The sequence below is a fragment of the Engraulis encrasicolus genome, chromosome 7, assembly GCF_034702125.1.
Source record: "Engraulis encrasicolus isolate BLACKSEA-1 chromosome 7, IST_EnEncr_1.0, whole genome shotgun sequence".
NCBI classification, from domain to species: domain Eukaryota; kingdom Metazoa; phylum Chordata; class Actinopteri; order Clupeiformes; family Engraulidae; genus Engraulis; species Engraulis encrasicolus.
Window position 1 is genome coordinate 25,669,378 of NC_085863.1, and position 10,000 is coordinate 25,679,377.

Here is a 10,000-nt window from a genome sequence, read left to right on the forward strand (position 1 = left end):
TTTAGCACTCATTACCGTCTGCTGCCTGCCTGCCGCAAACAAACTGCAAGCTCATGGAGAATAAGAAACGGCAAACGCCGTAGTCCAAGACTACGGGTGGGCGTACGTATTCGAACACATGCATGTATGTAAATACTGTATGTATTTAGTTTACATGCATGCATACATACACGTGCACAGACTCACAGACTCTCTCTCTCTCACACACACACACACACACACACACACACACACACACACACACACACACACACACACACACACACACACACACACACACACACACACACACACACACACACACACACACACACACACACACACACACACACACACACACACAGTGAGACACACTCATGTGTAAGACACATACATGCGTTCATATACATTACACACACACGCATACATACACACACACACACACACACACACACACACACACACACACACACACACACACACACATACATTCATCACCATTGTATTTTCTCTCAATCTTTTGTCTGTTTTGTTCTATCTTCAAAGGAGACATTATGTAAATCGCTTCTATTTTTATGTGAACAATTCAACATGAGCAGGACACCTGGAGTGTCGTGTTTTACTACGTGCTTATTCACTTGTGTTTGGCAACAGGGGTTTCAGCTGCTGGCACTCAGGCTCTTTGGCCAGACTGGCTACTTCGGGCCCTGCCGTGGCCTAGCAGTAGGGCACTGGGTTACTACGCCGGCGACCCGAGTTCGCTTCCGACCCGTGTCATTTGCCAATCTTTCCCCGTCTCTCTCTCTCTCTCCCACTTGCTTCCTGTCACCATCTACAGCTGTCCTATCACATAAAGGCAAAAAAGCCCTGCAAAAAAAAGGCCGGCTATTTTGGAAAATAGTTGGGGAATTGTAACACGCCGCGAGTTTTGGGTTACAATGGGGGAAATTGAGAGGGAGAGGTGGCTTCGACTTAGTGTATCAGCTGTCATGTCTATGCAGACGGGACCCGTCTAAGGAGTGTTGTGAAAGGTGTGGTAGGGTGGCTACGGTACACCGCATCAGCAGGGTGGTTGTGTGGTTGTGTGGCAGAGCATGGTGCTACACACCGTCACAACCAGGATCGTCGACAGGGGGAGGGGACAAAGTGGTCAGTTGTCCCGGGCCCAGAGAATGGAAGGTCCTAGAATTGAAACCCCATTACATTATAGGTATTGAGGTAGGGGCCTGTCAGCGTCACCAGAGAGAGTAGAGAGAGAGAGGTTCCATTGGCCCATTGTTTCCGGGTTCTATTATTGCCCCCCTTAGGCAGACCTAGGCAGACCTAAGGACTGTTCTATTCATTGTAGGAGCATTATGACACGCCCCTTTAGGCAGACCGGAACCTGGTCGCGTTAGGTGCCCATAGAAACCTATTATGTTGGCATATCTCTATATACTTAAAGAATCTCTGGCGTCACTGGTCACAGCAACATACTGTAGTGGAGGAGCCTTGGGAATCTTGGCAGTCTTCAGCATGTAGTTTACTCTACCGATGAAGCTTCCATGGGTGCGTGCGTGCGTGCGTGCGTGTGGGTGGGTGCGTGGATGTGTGCCTGGTGTTTATCTCCAACTGTGCGGAAACGATGATTTGCATATCTATTTTTTTTTTTGGTTGGTTGGTTGGTTGTCGTTGTGAAGGGACCATCATTTCAATCTCTTTGTGTTTTGAGTGTGTGTGAGTGTGTGTGTGTGTGTGTGTGTATGCATACGTGATTGAAAGGGAGAGAAAGGAATGTTTTGTGTGTGTGTGTGTATGCATACGTGATGGAAAGGGAGAGAAAGAAAGTATTGAGGGGGCTGAAGGGAATGTGTGCGCTCTTGGGAAAGCCTTTGTGAAGTGGCTGGATGTTGTTGCCTTTGCCTGTGTGGCTGCCTGTGTGTGCGTTACACCTGAGTACCTCTAGTAGCTGGCGCTCCTTCTTGTGTGTCTCTGTAGTCCCTGCACAGCATCAGAAGTGGTTGGTGCATTTTCTTTGCGTGAATTTATCTGTGTGCACATTTGTGTGTGTGTATTGTGTTGGGGAGATTTGATAAAGAAGTGTATGTATGTACATGGTGGTGGTGTGTGTGTGTTTTCGTGTGTGTGTATTTGCGTGCATGCTTGCCTGTGTGCGTGCGTGTGTGCATGTATTTGTGTATGTGTATTTGCGTGCGTGTGTGCTTGTCTGTGTGCGTGTGTGCGTGTATTCGTGTGTGTGTATTTGTCTGCGTGTTTGCGTGCGTGTGTAGTCCTTGTGCGCAGTACCTGAGGTGACAGTTGTTGTTTCCGGTGGCCACGGTGGTCATGGTAGAGCTTGGAGGTGTGCGTCCGCTGTGAAGAGCCAGAGTGTATCGCGCTCCCTCGCCCCCCCGACAGTCGCAGGTCTGGACACCCCGCACCATCCGCTAATGTCCCATCGGGTTACCGTGACGATGACAAATCCACAAAAAGACACAGAGGACACTGAGACAGAGGACAGAGACAGCTGCTCCTCCCAGCTGCTTTTGAAGAAGCCTGGAACAACACTGGCTTGTTGTTTTTTTCCTATCCTGTGTTTTTTTTCCTCTTTTGGTTTTTACTTCAGTGCAGCTTTCAGGCTTGCCTTAATTGGTTGTCTCCATCTTGTTTCTACCAGTTACTCTTGCCTCATTGGTTGTTTCCATGTTGTTGGTCCATGCCGATTTGGTAATTAGGTCGTTGATTTATTCTGATTGGTTGCTATGGTAGATTAGGTTAGATATCTTTATTTTAGGTTTCAATGTGCAGTAATTGATCACTCCTTATTGGGTGTGTCCATGTTTCCATGCGCAATCCTTATTGGTTTCATCCATGTAGTTGCTCCCTCCTGATTGGTGTAGTTCCATGTAGGTACTGAATCCTTATTGGTTATTGCTATGTAGCTTCTTTTTCCTGATTGGCTATTATTTCCATGTACTACTGTGCAGAACAATGGTGGGTGAAGATGGGATCACCTGATGGGCCGCGGTATAGCAGAGGGCTTCGATGTCTAGCTCTGACTCTCTGAGCATGCTCAGTTTGGGCAGGAAGTGACCCTTTAGCCTATTGCCAAAGCAGCAGCAGGTATCAAAACCTTGACAGTGTGAGTGAGAGCGAGAGAGTAAGAGAGTGAGAGAAGAGGGAGAGAGTGAGCGAAGAGTGAGAGAGGGAGAGATGGGAGAGCTTCACTATCTGGTGTAGGCTTTATGTACAGTGCTACTGCATATAAGAGTATATTTTGCTTGTTGATTTAATTTTAAACGTTTGAATGTTACACACACATGTGCAGTAACCTGCACATCATCCTGTGTGCCCAAAGTGTGTCCGATGTTGTTATGATATCGTCATGTGTTGCTAGCCGGTCCTTGGATGAATCCCTTTACCAGCTGTGGCTGGTGCACCGTGCATGACTGCCAATCCTGCCGAATGCCAGCAGTCATCTGTAGTCCTCCTACGGAATCCTCTGAATCACGACAGCCAATCAGGAGAGGAGGAGGAGGAGATGGGGGGTGGGGATGGGGGGGGGGGGGCATAGAACAGGAAAAGTCATTAGTTGAAGAGCATTAGTAATTTGTCTACAGAGTGTGTAGCATCCCAACTGTGCAAAGAAAGGGCTGAATCAGCGCTCTGTGTGTGCGTGCGTGTGTCTTGAGCGATGGCATCTCCTCTCATCTATGCGTTTCTTGCTCCATGCTGATGAGTGAGAGGAGGGAGGGGATCTCAATTAGTGTGTTTCAGGCATCTGCTCCTGGTCCCCACCACTGGAGCTGCCAGTGTGTGTGTGTGTGTGTGTGTGTGTGTGTGTGTGTGTGTGTGTGTGTGTGTGTGTGTGTGTGTGACTGTGTGTGTGTGTGTGACTGTGTGTGTGTGACTGTGTGTGTGTGACTGTGTGCGTGTGTCTAACAGAGAGAGAAATTGCCTTGTGGCGCACATGCTTTTCTCAAATGAAATCTGCATACCTCTTTGCCATACTACGGTTGAGCTGAAATAAAAATCAGCTGAGAGACTAGATTCTAGAATTTACCCACTTGTGCACTGCACACTACACAGTGCACTCCATCGGGTCTGTTGCATCACCTAAAAACACACATCAGTGCACACAGTGAGCTGCATAAGCAAGTGATTGTGAACGCATACTAGAGTTGCTACGTGAAGGGTCGACTGGAGTTTGCTGCCCTAGGGGAGCACCCGCTTTGTTTTTCTATTTGTGCATTCAGAAGTTGCCATCTGTAGACACTAGTGTTGTATAGCTGATCGCCCACAGCTGATCTAGTGCATAGACCTATACTGAGTGCCCATGAATAATCATCGTCAATGATTGTCAAGTTTAATGTTTTCTTCTACTTGATGATCTAATTCTGTGGGACTTTCGGGCATTCCTGGCTCCCCCAAGATGTTTTGGCACTTTTGGCACATTTGGCACATTTATTCTCAACCTAAAGTCTCCTAAAGGTCTCCTAAGCGAAGGTCGCCTCATAAAAAGGGGCGTTCACCTGACATCACATGGATCCCAGAAAAGTGATTTGTCTCTACCTTTTCCAGTGTCTCTGGTAATATCGATCACTCTGCTTCCACTCCTCCTTCTACTCACCCCCTTCCGTTCTCACCTCCTCCCGTCTCTTGTGCTCCAATCATTGCCAATGTTTTTACAGTAACACTTTACTTGACGCCGGTGTAATGACATGCACCCTTTTGGCACCCTAGGCGACGGCTTTGTCTGCTTATGCATGGCACCATCCCTGGCTCTGTGTGCTAGTCATGACCTGGTTTGGCTATTCAAATAAGATCCACTTATTTACCCCCCCTGCCATGCGCATATCCAGACTTGAATGAAGTAGAAGTGCTCTTACAGATGTAATTACAACACTAGTAGTATGTTAATCTTCAGCACATTGAATGACAAGAATGTATGATAATATATATATAAGTAATTTTGATTTGATTGATTGATTGATTGATGGATTGTAGGTACTTCTACTTAATACCACTCTGTACATACTTCCATGAGACATCCTTTGGTTAAAAAAGCATCAAATGCCAAATGTAATGTAATGTAATATCCAAGATGTTAAATAATGTGTGGAAAGTGAATGGAGATTGCCCAGACATTGCAAGGAGAGCAATCACAGTATATTCAGGGAAACATGGCACCAAATCAGTGGCTCTCACTGCAAGCTTGATGGCCCAGTGTGGAGCTGACTTGTCTGTAGGGGAGCTGCCCTCTGAAGTGGCTCAATCAACCACGTAATCCTGTTAGCACCTTTCTCTCTTCACCTCCTTCCCTCCCTCTACTTTCCCTTCCTCACCTCCTTTTCTCCTCGCTTCCTCCCCTCAGGACACCAAGGTGCTCCTCCTCCTCCTCACTGCTGCCTGTAAGCCTGTTGCCCCTCCTGCTACTAGTGCCACTGCTTACTGTACTCCGCCTGCTGCTATTGGCACGCCTTCCTTCTGCTGCCTTCAAAAAATACACATCTTTATCCTCCTTCCTTGTGGCTTTATGATGCCAAACATCTTGTTGTAGAGTAACATAAATCAAAACCCGCCTGCTCAATGCAAAGGAGTTTGCTCAAGTTCTGTCTCCTAAGGGGGTGTTGTCTCCTCCCTCTTCTTATCTTCCTGTGGCGGTCGCTGGCGACTTGCATAAGATGTGCGTTACCGTCATCTACAGTACAACGCGAAGGGGACTCCATTTATTCTCAACCTAAAGTCTCCTAAAGGTCTCCTAAGCGAAGGTCGCCTCATAAAAAGGGGCGTTCACCTGACATCACATGGATCCCAGAAAAGTGATTTGTCTCTACCTTTTCCAGTGTCTCTGGTAATATCGATCACTCTGCTTCCATCTCCTCCTTCTACTCACCCCCTTCCGTTCTCACCTCCTCCCGTCTCTTGTGCTCCAATCATTGCCAATGTTTTTATGGTAACCCTTTACTTGACGCCGGTGTAATGACATGCCGCTGGCGTCAAGTAAAGTGTTACCGTTTTTACTCCTGCTGCTGTTAGCCACTCCTTCCTGTCATTGCCTTCAGCAATACACATCTTTATTCTTGTGCCTCAGATATTACTTCTGCTGCTCCTACTCATGCTGTTCTGCCTCCTGCTGATATTGCCACTCCTCTTCCTTGCGGCTTTAAATAATACCAATCTCTCTCCTTCCGCCTCCTCACCCCTGCCTCCTGTTCTTACCTTCTAGCCCTCGTTTCTCCATGCCTTTAATTATACTCATCTGTAGACTTCCATGAAAGATGTTATACCATTCATTCACCTGCTCCTAATACTGTTCTCCCTCCTGCTGATATGGCCACTCCTCTTCCGTGTGCCTTTAATAGTACCCATGGCTCTCCTTCCACCTCCCCCTGTGACTCCTTTTCCTCCTGTGCTCTCGCTAATATTCATCTTTGTACTTCCACCTCAGATGTTGTTCCTCACAGACCTCCTGCTAAAAGTGTTGTCCCTCCTGCTGCCATATCTCTTCCTCCTTCTACCTTCTCCTGTTTCTCCTCTTCATCCTGTTCCTACTGCCACTCCTCCTCCTCCTCCTCCTCCTCCTCCTCTCCTCCATGCCTTTAACAATACTCATTTTTCTCCTTCCGCCTCAGATCTGCTTCTCCGCTTCAATGCTTCTGATTCACCTTGTCCTGATACCATTCTCCCTCTTGACGATATCACACTTTTCTTCCTTGTACAGTACCTTTAATATTACCCTCCTCTCCTCCTCCACATCCTCCTGTTACTCCCTGTACTTCTGCTCCTATAGACACTCTTTTCCTCCATGCCCTTAATTGTACTCACCAGAAGACCTCCACAGCAGATGTTGCTCCTTATTCACCTGCCTCTAATACCGTTCTCCCTCCTGCTGATATTGCCAGTCTTCTTTCTTTGTGGCTCTAATAACACTACATGTTCTCCTCCGATTGCCACTCATCTCCTCCATGCCCCTTATTAATACTCATCTTTAGCCTTCCATATGTTGTTTCTCATTCACCTGCTCCTGGCGTTCTTCCTCATTCAACTGCTCCTCATCATTTTGCTGCATATACTACTCATATTTCTCTCTTTTTTTCTACTCCACCTCCTGCTGTTCTGCCTCCTGCTGTTGCTGTTAGTGCTGCTGCTAACGATACTCCTCTCCCTTCTTCCTCTTGCCTCTAGTTTTCTCTTGCTTGTGTTCTTCCAGCTCACATCTACTCTTCATTCTCCACCTTTTTTCTGAAGCTTCTGCTCCCAAGACTTTTTCTTCCTTTTCCTTATTTTACATTTGGCCTCTCCCAATTCTAATCCTCTTCTCGGACCCTCGACCAGTATTTTTTCTCTTTCTGCTAATCACCTCTCCCTCTTGCTGCATGGTCCACAAGACATCCAAATTAATCTTACAAACAGCCATGCTCAAACAGTATTTGTCCATGTATTGTGTGCACAATGTGTACAAACGTAATGCAATTGTATCTATGCCATTCCCAGTTAGGGCTGTGATGCCTTTATAATAGCCCTTTTAGCCTCACATTTGAGGGGGTGATCCTTGGTGGGGTTTTTTTTAGAAGGGAGAGATGTTCTGTTGCTCGGTCTGACAAACTTGAGAACACTGCACTACATCAACTCACTCATCTTATTTCTACTGTTAGTGTTCCTGTGTGTTTATATTTCTCCTTCCCATTGCACCTCCTCGCCTCCTGCACCTGTCTCCATTCTTCATCCTGGTCTACTGTCGCCACTCCTACTCCTGTCTGCACCTCCTCCTGCTCCCATTCTTCCTGCTTCCATGTTATTTTTCCTCGTGCTCTTGCTTCTCCTCCTGATTTTCACTGATGTCATTGCCCCTGTTCCTTGCTTACTCCTTTTCTTTCACATCAACTCATCCCTTTCTCCTTCTATCCTCTCTGCTGTAAACTACTGCTGATCTTCACTCCTATTCCTCCTGTTCCTCTTTGCCCCATCATCTCCTCATCCTTCTCTCTTCTGCTGCTGTGAACCACAGATTTTTAAGTGAAAGTGAAAGCCCAACTTGGAAACTCTAACTCCCACACACACACAACGAAATTGCATTTATGCCTCACCCATGCAAGGGGGCATCCCCCAGTGCCGCCCCAAGGGAGCAGTGAGGCGGGATGGTACCATGCTCAGGGTACCTCAGTCATGGAGGAGGATGGGGGAGAGCACTTGTTAATTACTCCCCCCCACCAACCTGGCGGGTCGGGAGTCGAACCAGCAACCTTTGGGCTACAAGTCTAACGTCCTAACCGCTAACCCATGACATGCCACCCCTCTCACAGCTACATCTTATAGTGTGTGCTTTATTGTGCGTTTCCTGATCTGCCTGAGTCCTGGTCTCCCTCCATCTCTTACGGCTCCTTTTACTCCAAATGCTACTCGTATTTCTCTTTCTGCTCCGTCTTGCACTGCTCCTGCTGGTGTTTTTGTTGCCCCTGCTCACCCTACCTTCTCCCGCCCCCTGCAACTCCTGCGCCTCCTGTGTTGTGTTGTGCTGTTCTGGGGTGTGGTGTGTGGTGTGTGGTGTGTGGTGTGCCGTGCCTTGAAGGTGTTGCCGTACCACTGTAATCTGTCGTGGTGCGCTGTTGTGCCATGACATGTTGTGAGGGTGCCGTGAGTGTGCTGTACTGTGTTGCTGTGGTGCTCTGCTGTTGTGTGTGTGTGTGTGTGTGCGTGTGTGTGTGTGTGTGTGTGTGTGTGTGTGTGTGTGTGTGTGTGTGTGTGTGTGTGTGTGTGTGTGTGTGTGTGTGCGTGTGTGTGTTGTGGTGTACTGCTGTGCTGTGATACGATGTGGTGCTTCAGTGTGCCGTGCCGTGGCATGCTGTGCTGTGCTGTGGTGCGGTTCTGTGCCGTGCCGTGATGCTGTGGTGTGATGATGGTTGTGGCGGTCGACAGTGGTGCAGTATCCACTGCCTCTGTTTTTCCTCTCTCCCTCCTCTCTGCTCCGCTCAGCTCCCTCCCTTCTCGTCTCTTCTCTTCTCTTCTCTCCTTCAGCAGTCTTAGTCGCACCTCTCCCTTTTTTCTCTTCCTCTTTACTCTCTGCATATTCATTCCTAGTCTAACCTCTCCTCCTCCTCTACTCCTCCTTTCCCTGTTCCCTATTCCCTCCCTTCTAGCCTTCATCATTCCATCTTTACTTTTCTTACCATGGGAAGTGTCTCATTTCAACTCATTTATCCTGTTTGCAGTTATTTACATGCACCCCCCCCCCTCCCCAACACACACACACACACACACACGCACAAACACCTCTTTATCTCTCGTGCAGACTACAGACACGCACACACACACACACACACGCGCGCGCGCAGTCTCACACACAGACACAATTCACTCGATCCATTTCTCAAACCTCTCTTCTCTCTCTCTCCAACTAGCATCCTGCTACACGGGCACAAAAAGAATGCACCGACGTATGCTCACCTCCATACACTCAAATGGACTCAAACGCACATTTAAACACCCCCACAAACAAACACCAACACAGACACCAAGACTTGCACCACGCCAGGCTAGATTGCTCGCGCATAAAGCAGCGATGGCTTACCGTACCTCGTTCCTCTGCCGATGGCTTCTGTTTCTCCCAGCCTTCTCTGGTCTCCAGCTCTCCACACGCACAGACTCCCGCTCTGCTCTGCTCTGCCCTGCTCTGCTCTGCCTCGCTGTGTGTGTGTGTGTGTGTGTGTGTGTGTGTGTGTTTCTGCGTGCCTGTGTCTGTGTGTGCGCGTGTGTGACTGATTGAAAAGAAAGGGAGGGAGGGAGAGAGAGAGAGAGTGAGTGAGGGAGGGAGGGAGAGAGAGAAAGAGGGTGGGAGAGAGAAAGGGAAAGAGGAGAGGGAGGGGTGGGGGGGCGAGAACGAGAGCCGAGTGAGCGGACGAGAGAGCGAGAAAGGAGGGAGAGAGAGAGGTTTCACATCTCACTCCCCTCTCTGCTGCTGCCGCTGCCTGTGTACAGCTCTCTGTGTTCTCAGCCCAGCGAACAGAGAGAGAGAGAGAGAGAGGAGCAGGAAGAGAGAGAG

At 48.3% G+C, this 10,000-nt stretch overlaps 2 protein-coding genes across 2 annotated transcripts in view; one reads left to right on the plus strand and one right to left on the minus strand.

The window, feature by feature from the left end:
* lrfn4a (leucine rich repeat and fibronectin type III domain containing 4a) overlaps positions 1-2,341 on the minus strand; it is a 25,479-nt gene extending 23,138 nt beyond the window's left edge. The window contains exon 1 of the mRNA XM_063203135.1: positions 2,266-2,341. The gene's annotated coding sequence lies outside the window, so the exon portion shown is untranslated. The remainder of the gene's footprint in view (positions 1-2,265) is intronic.
* pcxa (pyruvate carboxylase a) overlaps positions 1-10,000 on the plus strand; it is a 300,166-nt gene that overhangs the window by 192,223 nt on the left and 97,943 nt on the right. The gene's annotated exons all lie outside the window — the stretch shown is intronic.